Source organism: Ictidomys tridecemlineatus, chromosome 16, assembly GCF_052094955.1.
Source record: "Ictidomys tridecemlineatus isolate mIctTri1 chromosome 16, mIctTri1.hap1, whole genome shotgun sequence".
Classification (NCBI taxonomy): Eukaryota; Metazoa; Chordata; class Mammalia; order Rodentia; family Sciuridae; genus Ictidomys; species Ictidomys tridecemlineatus.
In genome coordinates, this window is record NC_135492.1 from 37,150,229 (window position 1) to 37,165,260 (window position 15,032).

At 36.2% G+C, this 15,032-nt stretch overlaps 1 long non-coding RNA gene across 1 annotated transcript; it reads left to right on the top strand.

The window, feature by feature from the left end:
* Positions 1-2,650: 2,650 nt before the first annotated feature.
* On the top strand, positions 2,651-13,099 carry LOC144371545 (uncharacterized). The gene is made up of 2 exons (XR_013431500.1): positions 2,651-6,981; positions 7,836-13,099. It is a non-coding gene; the product is annotated as an uncharacterized LOC144371545 (long non-coding RNA).
* Positions 13,100-15,032: the final 1,933 nt, after the last annotated feature.

A 15,032-nucleotide genomic window follows, 5' to 3' on the forward strand; every position in this document is an offset into this window, starting at 1 on the left:
AAAAAAAAAAAGAATTACACCAGCAATCTTTATTGTATATCTTTCACTGATCATATGAAAGACTGTGCAAGCATTATTCTTTGTATTTATGAAAGTTACACAGTTAGCAACAGTATGCAGCTATTTCCTCCGTTACATTCTATAGTTGGAATGTGCAATGTTAAGAGCACCCTGCAGCTCTCAAGAAAGTCCATCCTTTAAAGTTACTTTAAAGCATCCTTTAAATCAGCGGAACTGGTGTAACATTGTGGTGGACTTAGCAAGGAACTTTGTGCCTGAGAATAAGGTCAAAGCTGAAAAGTCTCCCACAACAGAGTCTTCCCCATGGAGAGCATTGCCATAGCAACCAGGCATCCAATAATTTTGCATAGAAACTTTTCCAGTCACCAAGCATGCCACTGCCATTACGTCATTAGAGACCTCCATCTCAGACACTTGTCTCCCAATCACTGTCTTGGTCTCCACAGGGGATTGAACCCAAGGCTGCTTTACCACTGAGCTACACCCTCACCAAGGCTCCCCCTCTTTTTTTTTCTTTCTTGAGATAGTGGTGGACTCTGTTGCCCAGGCTGACCTCACACTCATCGAAAACTAGAGCAATGTGGTCTCTGAACCTTCACCCTAATGGCAGTCACATTTGCTGGGAACTCAGCTGAAGTGGTTCAATTAAAGTAATGACTTTGGAATTCTATGGGATGTGACTACTGTTTCCAATCCATTCTACCAGGCCTGGTAAAAATTTGCAAGTCCATTTTTATGTCTCCAGATCATAAGAAAAAATATTTTTTTTCAAATTTTCACAGATGTACCAATATCAACAGACCCTAAGTACTTGGTAACGAGGGCAGGAGTTATGGGAAACTTGTTGGAATTGTGTGGATCCATCCTGCCTTCTGATTTGTCTTCCTATTTTCTCTCTCACTCCTTTTAGTACAAGGGGTTCTTAACCACTAAGCCACATCCCCAGACCCTCTTTCATCCCCATGACAGTAGAATGCACATATATATATATATATATATATATACACACACACACACACACACACACACACACACTTTGGTATATCATACTTGGATGGGATATCATTTCTCATCTTTCTGAGTGTACATGTTGCAGAATCATATTAGTCATGTAGTCAAATATATATATACATCCAGTAATAATGTCTGTTTCAATCTACTACTATCTTTCCTATTCCCATATCCCTCTCCCCTCCCTCCCATCACTTCCCTCAACCTAATGTGAGATAAAGCGATTCTGCCCCAATGCCCCCTCCCTCCTGAATTAGCATCAGCATAATAGAGAAAACATTTGTCTTTGATTTTGCGAGACTGGCTTATTTCACTTAGCATGATATTCTCCAACTCCAACCATTTACTAGAAAATGCCATAATTTTAGCCTACTTTCAACCTGACTAATATTCCATTGATTATATATACCACATTTTCTTTATCCATTCATCTTTCGAGAACCACCTAGGCTGGTCCATAGTCTAGCTATTGCAAGTTGAACTGCTATAAACATTCATGTGGCTGCTGAGGAGGTCATACATGTGAAAATATTTTTTAAACCAAGTTGCTGAGAAAATATTTTACTTTACATATTTAATTATTTCATAGTATTCAGACTATAAAAGGAACTCTAGTGACTCCTTAATAAAATGATCAACAAATTAAAAAATGAATTCCGAGTTCTGAACCCCTCAGATATTTCTGCTACTCTTTATGGTGTTTTCTGAGAATGATCCTTCAAAATGCTGATTGTTACTTTTTGCTTCCAGTCATCTGGAAGTTTCTAGAGAAATTTTCTAGTCATCTGCACTAGGCCTAAGTTCCAGTGGTTTTGCTAACTTCTGTTGCTGGAAGAATTGCTTCTCTCTCAACTCAATTATAGGTACCAAAGGGGAAAATTAAACAAACTACCGATAGACTCAATAATATTTGAGCACTTTCTGAGCCCTGACCTACCCTTGTTCATCCCAGTAATAATTCCAGGCCTTCCAGTTGTTTTCAGAAGTAGTTTCTTCATGTACTCAGCATCTAAAATTAGTGACTTCTCTTCCAGGGAGTATATCCTAAACATCCAATTTCTATAAGCAACAGAGACTGAGTATGTGCAAATATTCATACATTACAAATAGTTGGATTTGCATTGTTTGTAATTACTTCCAAAAACTAAAATTTGCAGCAGTAGTGTTAAAAATGTGTTAGCAATCATAGATTCCTGTTTCACCACAGAGAATACAGTACACTCTTCTTCTAGCTACTTGACAGCCTGGAATATAACACACTTGCCTCAGAAATTTAATGCATCAGTCAAATGAAAACTTTCCTTCACCCTAAGCAGTCTTGTCAGAATGTGTATGATAAAAATCTGAAAGGTAGGGGCTGGGGTTCTGGCTCAGTTATAGAGTGCTTCCCTAGCACATGGGAGGCACTGTGTTCAAGCATCAGAACCACATAAAAACAAATAAATAAAATAAAAGTTATTTGTCTATATGACTAGTAAATAAATAAGTAAAATATTTAGAAGTAAAAAACTAAAATCTGAAAGTTAGTAGGTAATCCAGAGCGTATGAGCATGGATATAAAGATTCACTTGTAGAAATGCTGGTGAGAATGTAAATTGAGTAAAGCTATTTTTGAAAATTGTATTAAGGTTCTTCAATAAGTTAAAATAAAAATGTCATATGATTCAGTAGTAGTAATTCTGGGTATGTATCTAAAAAAAAATGGAGTCATTAGATCATAGAAAACACTATATTTTCATTGTAGTATTTTTCAGAGCCTGGTAAAAGAACTGAAGTACCTTTAAGGTAAATGGTAGGTTGGGCATGGTGCCACATACCCGTATTCCCAGCAGCTTGGGAGGGTGAGACAGGAGAATCATGAATTTAGAGCCAGTCTCAGCAACGTATCAGCCAGGCACTAAGCAAATCAATGAGATCTTGTCTGTAAATAAAATATAAAAAAGGAGCTGGTGATGTAGCTCAGTGGTCGACTAGCTCTGGTTTCAACACACAAAACAATAAATAAATAGGCTCAACACATTGACCCTATGCTTTATCTTCCAAGAAGCAATTTACTTGCACCCTTTCTGGATTAACTGGACACGATGTGTTACATTCTTTAACAAACTATTTATTACCTGCAGGAGAAATACAGTTTCAAAATAATGTTTGTAAGAGGAACGCAAGTTACACTAAAGGGGAGACTTTTGTGATCTTGTTAAAGACCAGATTCTGGAACTCAGGGAAATAAAGATAAGAATTCCTACTAACCATCAAATCTGCAAGAGTTTATGATTAAGAATTCAATTATAAATCATGAACCTAAGGCTAATTAACCCAAAATTTTCATGGCAGTGGATACTTGAGAGTTTGATATTAACCTGCTGTGTAAAGTCAAGAAGTGTACCTGGGCAGGATTCTTTAGAATCTTTTTTTAGATCTCTAATAAAAATAGAGAGAAAGAGAGACATGCTCTTTACAGAGTGGACACATTCTCTCTCTTTAAAGTGTCACATTTTTCTTCCTTCACATCACTTCTAATAAACTCATTGTGTCTGCTTTTTTCTCATGTGAAATGCTCACAAAGAGAAAGCAAAATCTATAAACTGTCATCCAGTTCTTGGAGGAAAAATTAGAAATACTGCATCCTTTGAAATATAGCATAAAATAGTTGATAAGGCAAAGAGGGAATGCTGGCATTAAAATTGTGAACAGAGCTGAGTGCAATGGTGCACTCCTGTAATCCCAGGGTCCTGGAAGACTGAAGCAGAAGTATCATGAGTTTCAAGCCAGCTTCAGCAAGGGAGAAGTGCTAAGCAAATCAGTGAAACCTCTTTCTTTAAAGGAAATACAAAATACTGCTGGGGATTTGGCTCAGGGGTTGAGTGAGCTAATAAGTTCTAGAATGACTTGTTATCCAGTGACAATTAATTGACCCACTATAGGCTGGAACTCAAGATTCAATCACAAGTTCCACAGAAGTCATACGGAAAAGAGCTGGTGTATTATAGATAATGTAGTTAAGTTGTTCCTGCACCCTCTGTCTGATAGGGTCACAGCATGGGGGATGCTGTGGCAGAGCTACACCATCTGGAAACTGAAACTATGGGGAAGGTTAAATGTATTGTTTATGATACTCATGATATGGATAATAGGGTTTACATCAACCAATAATAAAAGTACATGTTGATGGAAATGGCAGGAAAATTCCCAAAATGAGACTAAAGATACACTTAAGACATGCCTGGAGATGTGTTTTGATATCTCTCAGGATACAAACAATAGTGTTATTCCTCAAAAATGTATGAGGAAAATATTACAAATCTCAAGGTTCTTGAGAAAAACTTAACAATTTGCACTAAGCCCCACATTCTAAATCTACAATCTGTGCAACATACATTTCCAACCACTAACAGGCCCTCCTTTGCCTTACACAGGAATTCATGATGAAAATGGGAAACACATTGTTAATATTAATGGTAAATGGGCTGTGTTGAAGAGCCTGCTTTTTTGTTAAAGATTACAAAAACATAAGAATAGTTGTATTTTGGAAAAGTATCAAAGAAACTCTTAAAGCAGTTAAATAGGTCATATGAAAAAGTAAATTACCTTTGGAATTAAAAATAGAATAATATAAAATTAATATACATTTTAGAAGCACTTCAGAAAAGTGCTTTTAAGTAATAGGCTTTAACTACTTTAAGTGTTTTATTGGTACTTTAGAAGTAAGAAAGCTTACCAATAATCATAGGTATGCTTTAAAGTTAAAGGTTAATGATATATTTATACGTATGCTTTAAAGTTAAAAGTTAATAATAGTTCAAGATACATGTCGTCGAGTTGTGTGGTCTAGCACCTATTGATTGAGGTGAAAATGTCAAAGCTTAATCGTGATTGGCAAAGGTTACAGGAAAATATTTTAAACAATGTACTCAATATCTTAGGTAATTAATATATTCTGAAAATAGTGTAACTCTTAAAAATTATGTAAATCAAAGAAATTTTGAGCTTTGAAGCTATCCATTAACTACATGAAAAAACACTTGTAAAAAATGTATAAAAATAAAGGCCCCTCTAGGGGCAGCAGGTACTTCTGAAGGCTGCTCATAACTTGCAACTATAGTCCTGTCTCCTCTTCTTCCACCTAAGCCACTCATCCTTCAGGATCTCTGGATCTCTGGTAGCTAGGGCTTGACCCCAGCAATAGAGATTTAATTGTTTTTCTTTTAAATTTAATGTTGACTTTGTTGATGGGCTGTATTGAAATATATATAAAATCTGTGATTTGTGCTTATATTCTCATAGTACCCTATACCAATGAGGGAGGGGGGTAGACATCATAATCCTACCACTATGCTCAAGGTAAAATTGCAAATAAGTCTGTTTTTAATTGCTTATACTCCAGAGTCTAGAGATGTGGCACCCTCCATCTCTTTTTCATTTTTATCGTTAATAATAGAAACTTTAAATTTTATTTGTACTTTTCAAGTACAGCATAAGGTGTGTAGAAGTGGTGGGTATATTTTGGACTGGTCTCCTAAAATTGACAAAAGGAAGTTATGCAAGGGTAATGCCATGAATCCTGGAGGATTTGTTAGTAGCATCCTGACCTTCAGGGAAGGTGGCATTGAGAAAGATGTTTGGCACTTAATTGCTGCCTCAGAATTCTCGCATTTTACTGACAAAGCTTTACCAGACTTTGTAGGCAAGAACTGTAACAGGAAGGTTCTTGCTACAGCTTATGGGCCTGTGTTCAATCTCCTTATGTTTTAATTACAGGAAATGTAAAAGTTAAAAGGGAAGATGATAGGTATCTTGTAACATATAGTAAATGTAATTTAACTAATTGTATCACCAGAAATAATAGAGGAAAAGGAACGATGATGCTCCATCAGCCCTCCTTGTCTTAGTACCAGGAAATATTTCAGAGCCATGGTAGGCTGATGCTGCTTTTCAAGTCTTACAACAAATACACGCCCAGCTCGCGAGACCTAAGTGTGCTATTGGACTCATAATAGTGGGAGTTGTTCCCTTGGTTTCTTTTATTGCTTCCATGGTGACAGCTTTGGTGGCCATATCTCAAATATTCAACATGCACATTTTCTTAATTATTTGCCTCAGAATACTTCCAAGGCTCTTCACAATCAAATAAATGTTGATGAAAGGATTGAGACCAAGCTAAATGCCTTAGAGACTGCTGTCATGAATATAGATAATACACTTTCCACTTTGAAATTCAAGGAAAGACCTAAATGTCCTGCTAGCTATAAGTATGTGTGTGTCACTGCTGCCAAGTGCAATGCTTCTTAGTGGTATTGGAAGAAGGTTCAAAACCATTTGTTGGATATTTGGCAGAAGAATGCTTGGATATTTTGGAGCTGCATCATCAGATTCAAGATACAAAAATGTAAGATTGATTTTTCAGATCCTAATTTTTAGTTGATCAAATACTTAGAGTTAAACAGCTTTAACCCTGGAAACATTCTTAAACACTCTGCATGGTCTATCCTTCTATTGTTCTCATTGCTACTTATTCTCTCTTGTGTTGTAATTGTAGGATGTTGTGCCCCTAGAAGAAGAATTCAGGGACTCAAAATAATGACCCATCACCTGCTTTTTCAAAGAAAGAAGAACAGATATGTGGAGTGACTCATGCCTTCCAGTCCCGAAGCAGGAGGCTCTGACCAGTCACTACATTTGTGGTGACTTGGGCATTGTCCCAGCTCAGATAGAGAGGCGGGTCTTCAGATGTGGGCATTACCCATGAGGGTTGACTCACCCTCATGGTCCTTGTAACCCTGCTCCTCTGGCCTTTTTTGAATAGAACTTTCTAAGAACAAGAGTCTTCCAATGAAAGCTCTCTTCTGAATGTGGTCACTTTCTCACCAGCCTCTCGTGACTTTCTCTTGCCCTCCCTTTTGGGGATCCTGAGGCCAAGAGCAGAGAAGAAGTCCTGAAGCTTGTGTGAAGGTAAAGTGTGTCTGTGTTTTATTTGGTGTCCCTGGAAATTCACACGAGTGCCCTTAAGTTCAGCTGACTTTGCAGGTCGGGGGTGGAAATTTGTAACTGCGTGGGCAGCAATTTGCCTGACCTGCATGGGCAGCAATTTGTAACGGTGTTCAGAGGGATTACACACACACACACACACACACACACACACACACACACACACAGCTTATATTTTTTCAAGAGTAAAAGCTAAAGCAAAAATGCCCCTGAGATGACTAGATATCCACAAGAAGAAAAATGTATTTGGATACGTCCCTCACATCATGTACAAAAATAAAATTAAAAAAGCATCAAAGTTCTTTGTGTCATAGCTAGAAGCATAAAAGTCATAAAAACAGTTGAGAAAATTTTCATTACTTTGGATGTGTTTATGGCTATATAATATTTGTATTTATTTTAATCACGCCACTCAGAATAATCCCCATTTAAAAGTGGTATGATTTCATGTCAAAATAAACATTATTATTATGTGTAACTGAAATTCAAAAATAAAAAATAAAATTTAAAAATGTAGCTCAGAGGTAAAGCACCCCAGAGTTCAATTTCCAGTACCAACAAATAATTATTAAAGGAACAAAGACATTTCTCAATGTAATAGGCTTCATCTTGACTCTGTTGACACTTCTGTGAGTTCGGTGAAAATGAGAACCTTTTTCATGATAATTCATAATTTGTTAAAAAATATGCCCACAAAATTATAAGATTTCTCTTTTTTGTTGACTCAACAATACATTCATGACTACATGAAGAAGCGACAAGTATACAGATGTTATTTGGGGTCAGAAGGTAATTAGTTAATATTATTTCTTTTACAGCCCTTCAGCTAATATGATTCCACACAATGCTAGGGATCATTTGGCTCCAGAGGAATAATCTGTACTCTTGAGAAATTTCAATTTTATTTAAGTCTATAGGTTAAGAAAAATGGATGTCCAGGTTTGACTTCTACAAGGTAAATGTGGTTGGAGTTTTTCAGATAGAAGTCCCCACTGGGGACAGTGAAATTTCAAATAGTACATATGGAAGCCTAGATGAAGTCTATAGTTAAAAAAACATATTGGCTAAATTATAAATATATTTTTCTTTACCCTTCACAAAATTTATTATGCCACATCATAAACCTCATATCTAAAATCCTGTAGATACTTTCTAAATATATGGCATTATAAGAAGTATCTTTTGGCACCTGCCTCTAATCCCAGCAGTTTGGGAGGCTGAGGCAGGAGGATCACATGTTCCAAGCCAGACTTAGCAATTGGGCTCTAAGTAAAATTTTTAAAAGGGCTGGGAATGTTGCTCAGTAGTTAAGCTCCCCTGGGTTCAATCCCTGTTACCAAAAAGAAACAAAGAAAATTTGTCTTTTCTAAGAATCCATTGTTCAATGCAGGATCATGAGATTTTTTACATGTTTTCTGCCAAGAATCTTGTAGTCCCAATTCTCATATTTACACTTCCATTTAAAATTAATTGTGTAAAGTGTGAGATAGTGTTTGAGATCATGTTCCAAGTTTTATATCGGTAGTTGTTCCAGATGATTTGAAAGCATTTTTCCTATAATGTCTTGGAATTCTCCTTGAAAGATAATCGACCATAAATATAAGGATCTATTTCTAAATTATATTCCATTTACTTATTTCTTTTTGCAGTAATGAATTTGAATCTAGAAACACTCTACCACTGAGATTTATCCCCAGTTCATTATTTCTTTGGTTTTGAGACAATATCTTGCTATGTTCCCAAGGGTGACCTCAAATTGTCAATTCTCCTTCCTCAGTCACCTGAGTTGCAGGTACTATAGGCATCCACAACCATGCCTGGCAATATTATTCCATTGAATCATTTTGTGTGTGTGTCTCAGTACTGATTACAGTAACATTTTCAAAATAGCTTTGATGAAAATGTACTATATATACACAATAAAGGGTCTCTGCATGGTATTTTAACACATACGCCACATCCACTGATGAAATCCCTTTCTCATTTCCCACTTCCACTCTTTAACCTTTAAAAATCACCAACCTAAATTCAGGCTTAGCCTCCCCCACATGAGGGACAGCATGCAGTGTTTGTATTTCTGTGTCTGGTTTTGTTTCATTTTGCCACTCTACCCTCCAATTTCACCCAATTGGTTGCAGGTGGCAGGATTTGATTTTTATGGATGTATGCATACATATATGCCATATTTTCTTTATCCATCTGCCCCAGAATTCCTAGGTGATTTTACATCTTTTCAATTGGGATATGCCTCAATAAACATGGGCATCCAGGTATCAGATGAAGGTTTCATTCTTGTTCATTACATACTCCCAAGTGGGATACCTGAATCACAAGGTAATTCTATTTTAGTATTATTTAGTTGAGATACAAAAGACTTAACCAAAGCCTCATGTGCTTGGCAAACATTTGACCATTAGACTACATCACAGTGCCTTATTTATTATTATTATTATTATTATTATTATTATTATTATTAATTTATTTTGAGAGAGTATTACATTAAGTTTCTTTAACCTCACAGCAGATTCAGGAACCTCCTACTGTAGTCTCCCAAGTTGCCTACTTTACAGGCATTTATCACCATTTCTGGCTTCCAGCATATTTCTTTTTTATTGGAATCAGGATTTTGCCCTCTTTGACCTTGAACTTGCACAAGTTGGCACTTGCACTTGTAACCCTCTCCTTTAGCTTCTTAAATATATGGGATTAGTCGTGTGCCATGATCCAAGCTATTGTTAGTTTTTTGAGTAATATGTACAGTTTTTCATATCAGCTACCCAATTTACTTGCACACACCCATGCCTAAGTTTTGATTTTTTTCTACATCCACATCGTGTTTGTCACTTTTCTAATTTATCCAATCTTACTGGGATGTGATGATACCTCATGTATTTTTCTTTCTTGTGGTGCTGGGGACTGAACCCAGGGCCTTGCACATGCAAGGCAAGCACTCTACCTACTGAGTTATTTCCCCAGTCTTCCTCATTGTATTTTTTATTTGCATTTTCCTGAAGGCTACTTATATTGAATATTTTTCTTCATGTTTGCTGGAACTTTTTGTTTCTTTTGAAAAACTGTCTACTTCGTTTGCCCACTTGAATGGCATTATTTAGTTTTTGATTGGTTGTTTGGTGTTATGATTATTTTTTTTTCTTTACATATTCTAAATATGAAGATTGTATCAAACACATACTGGGCAAAGATTTTCTCCCATTTTATAAGGATTCCCTCCCCCCTTTTTTTCTTTGCTGCTCGTCAACTTTTTAGTTTAATGGAATTTTTAATTTTTACTTTTTTTGTGATTTCAAAGTTCTGTCCAAAACATTTGTTGTCCTTACAAGAGTCTTAAATTGCTTTCCCTTGTTTATTTTGTAGTTTCACAGTCAGGTCTTTTACCACTTTTGAATTGATTTTGAACAGGGTGAGGAATAGGGATCCAGTTTCTTTGAGTACTGAAAATTTATAATGAGCTTTAAAATTGGGATGTATGAGTCTCCCAATTTTGTTCTTTATATTTTTATTGAAAACAAACAAACAAACAAACTAACTGTATTTGGTATTTGAGGTTGACTGAACTTCCATATTAACTTTAGGCTTATTATTACATCTTTTTCAAAATTGGATGTGGGAATTTTGGTAAGGTTTACATTGATATGTAAATCTATTTGCATTTTACCATTTCAGCAACATTGATCTTATCAATAAATAGTCAATGCCTATTTATTCTTTTAAACATTTTCTATAGTATTTTCTGCTTACAAGACATATTTGTTTGTTATTTTTTTGCTATGTATTTAATAGTTGATACTACCATAAATGGAATTTTTTAAAGTAATTTTGCTTTTAATATTTATTGTTCAGCTACAAAAATTGTATTAATTGGTGCTATGTCCTGCACAAATGCTGAACTTTTTTATTTAAATCATTCTTTTGTGAGACCTTAGGATTTAATTCACACAAAGCTATCTATCTGTTTTTAGAGTTAGATATAGTTTGATAGTTTCACTTCACATTTCTAATATGGAATTTTGTTGTTGTTGGGTACCAGGGATTGAAATCCAGGGCCCTTGACTCCCAAGCCACATCCCCAGCCCTATTTTGTATTTTATTTTGAGACAGGATCTCACTGAGTTGCTCAGCACCTTGCTTTTGCTGAGGCTGGCTTTGATCTTCCTGCCTCAGCCTCCCAAGTCACTGGGATACAGGTGTACACCAACCATGTTCAGCTCTGATATGGATGTTACTATTGTGTTTTTTTACTGATTCATTCTCTTATTAAGTCTTTTGAGATTTTCTATGTCTAAGTCAGTTTTGATGGATGTTATGTAAAAATTTGTTCACATTCAGTTTTCATATTTTGCCCTTAAATTTTTCTCATTTTTTTTGTGGAGTCTGTTTTTATGGTCTCACTTTTTTTTATATTTATTAACTTGAGTACTCTCTCTCTCTCTCTCTTTGCTTGGTTAATTGAACAATCAATTTTGTAAATCTTTTGAACAATCAAGTTTGTTTTCTTAATTCTTTTGTCTATTTGTTTTATGCTTGCTCTGTTCTTTATTAAAATTTATCCTCTGTGAAATTTGATTACAGCTTGCTTCTCTTTGTCTAGTACTGTGTAAATTTAGGTTTTTGTTTGGGCAGTTTTTCTTTTATAATGTAGCCTTTGTGGTTATGAATTTTCTTCTGAGGGCTACTTTAGCTGCACCTCATCAGTTTTGGCATGGTTGCTTTCATTTTCATGTTTGATTTTCATTTTTATCTATTTAAACTAGTTTCTATTTTTTTCTTTTTCTTCTTCCTAAAGAGTTCACTGTCTAATTGCTACATGTTTGTAAATTTTTAAATTTTCTGTTTTATTAACTTTAGTTCATTGTAGTTACAAAAGATACTTGTCCTAATTTCAGTGCTTTTAAATTTATTGACATTTTTATGGATTTAAAATGGGAAGTCCTGCACAATGTTTCCTACACACTGGAGTAAAATGTGTACTCTATTCTTTCAGGCAGAATATTCTATGTAGTCCTGGAGATTTAGATTTAAACTTGGGAAGTATTGCAGCTCCCCAAGGTGCATTAAATTGCCCAAGGCACATGACCTCTAAAAGTCACTAGGTGATATTCATTGGATGTGACCTAGTTTAAAACTAGCCACTGCAGATTTGTGTTCTTTGTTTCAGATTGCACAGGGAGATCCTTCTCTACCTTCTCACCAACTTTGGCAGAAGAAAGGATTGCCATAACAAAAGTTGAATCTGCAAGGATTACTGCACATCTTACTAGATTTAATCCACAAGAGCCTATATATTGATTAACATTTCCCACTGTTCATACTCCTACAGGAGCAATATGGCAATAATTGGGAATTATTGAGTGGCCTTGCCTACCTTATTCTCCTCAAAAGTCATCGACTCCATGCCATGGCTTTATTGCTCAGGTAGTTACTAAAGGAAGAACACGAGTTTTGCAGAGAGTTGGGTCATAGCCTAATATTAAATGTTGGCCCTTTTTCTACTCAAGAGCATGATTGGCTTTGGCAATCTTCTAGTACTTGGCAGATAGCTTTTGCTAATTTCCCTGGCCAAATGGAAAGCCATTACCTTCATGAGAAAATTATTCAGTTTACTCTTGTGACTACATTTATTTTCCCCAAAATTGTATGTGCTTAACCAATAGTTGGAGCACTAACAGTATTTGCTGATGGATTGAGTTCAGGAAAAGCAGGTTTCTATAGCCATGTTTATACAGAGATAATACAGACAGCATATACTTCTGCAGAATGAGCAGAAATTTAAGCTCTCATTTGGGCTTTAATTCGTTTTGCAAATTAGTCAATCCATATTTATTCTGATAGTTTATATTGCAGTTGGAGTCACAAAAAATACTGAAACATCAACTACTGGGAACACACCATTGCAAGAGTGTTTCAGACCTTATAAAAGACAATTCAAATGTGTCACCATCCATGTTTCATTAGCCATAGAAGGGCACATTCTAATATTCCAGGTCCTTTAGAATCAGGTAATAATAAGATTGATAAACTTATTGCCATTTGTGAATAAATGTCTTTATATGATTGTGCAAAAGCCTCACATTCTTTACATCATCAGAATGCTTCTAGTTTACATGAAAAATTAATATTCCTGGGGAAAAACTTGTCAAATTCTACATCAAATCTCACAATATTTTATACATATTTTATCTTCACCAACTAGGGTTAATCCCATGGTTTATGACCAAATCAGTTGTAGCAAATGGATGTAACTCACATCCCTCAATTTGGCAAACAGTAAGTTCATGTTATTGTTGATACTTACTCTAGATTTATTTTTGCCACTGCCTGTGAAAGAGAAAATACTCAGCATGTTATTTCTCACTGTCCAGCTACTTTTGCAGCATTAGGATGTCCTTTACAGATTGAAATTGATAATACTCCAGCTTATACTAATTTTTCTTTTCAGCAGTTTTGCCATCAATTTTGTATTGATCATAAAACAGGTATTCCCCATAAGCCTCAGGGTCCAGCCATTGTAGAATGAGCTCATTTATCTATTAAGCTACAATTACAAGGCCCCACAAAATAACCTTAATCATGCTTTGTTCTATTTTTTTTTAATTGTGACCCTGAAAGTCACACTGCAGCCAAAGGACTCATTTCTTCCACTGCAGCTGGTCCCTTGAGCCAAGGTTTGTGGAAAGATTTACAAACATAATAACAGAAAATATCAGATCTAGTGATAATGTGGGGCAGAGGTCATGCTTGTGTTTTCCCAGAAGGTGCCTCTCATCCTATTGTGGTACCTGAATGTGCAATCGAATATGGAGGACCTAGAACCGAGGTTCAGATACTGAAGATTGATCCAGAGATGTCAGCCCTGACCCCCAGCAGGAAGTGAGAGCTACAAAGGAGGAAGAGGATGAAGAAGGCCCTGAGAGACCGAATGTTGAAACTACCATCATGGAGGCAACTGTAGAATCTAACAATGTTTGTGGCCATGTTAGCTCTGTTGAGTGTCCAGTAAATGGGGTCCAGGGAGAAACCAATTGGACATATTTCCAGACCCACCTTTGGTACACCCAGTGGTGTGAACTGGAGAATCCATCCCAGAATTTACCAGTGATCCTCATGGACTGTGTGGTTTACAGATACTCGGATCACACCCAACACTGTGAGTGGATTTAGTTATCCTGGTTACAGTGGACAACTACGGATATATTGGTCCCATGGTAAGCAGCTGGCTATCTAGGGGTATCTTCTGAAAAAACACAGCATATCTGGGGTCTAGGCAAGCCAATCGTACTGGACCCTGGGACTGTAAGCAATATGTCTAAACAGTTATTAAAATGGGACTTTCTCATAAAAAGCTAATCATTGCCACAGAATGTCTGCCAATACCTTCTGTCCTAATCATTCTGCAATAGAATTTGGCACCTTTCCTAAATGGATAGACTGTGCAGATGTCTTGCCAGTGCAACAAAAAGGTTCTAGAAAGAGTGGATATATTTTAGGCTGGTCTCCAAGAATTGACAAAATCAAGCACATAAGGATGCATGATCCCTGGAGGTTTTGTTGGTAATATCCTAACCTTCAGTGAAGTCGGTATCCAAAAAGATGTTTGGTGCTTAATTGCAGCCTCAGATTTCCTATATCACACTGACAGCCCTGTGCCTGACTTTGTAGGCAGGGGGTGTAAAGAGGGTTCCTGGTATGGCCTGCCGGCTGTGTTCAATCTCCTTATGTTTTAATTACTGGAAATGTGAGAGTTAAGAGAAAGGATGATAAATATCTTGTAGCCTGTAAAACTGCAATTTACCTAATTGCATCTCTAGATATAACAGAGGGAAAGGAACATTAATCCTTCACCAGTCTTCCTTCGTCTTACTACCAGCCCACATTTCAGAGCCACAGCATGCTGATGCTGGTGTTGAGGTTTCACAACAGACACATGCTCAGGGGACCAGACTTAAGCGAGCTCTTGGACTCATAATTCTTGGTTATATTTTTTATAATTTCATTTA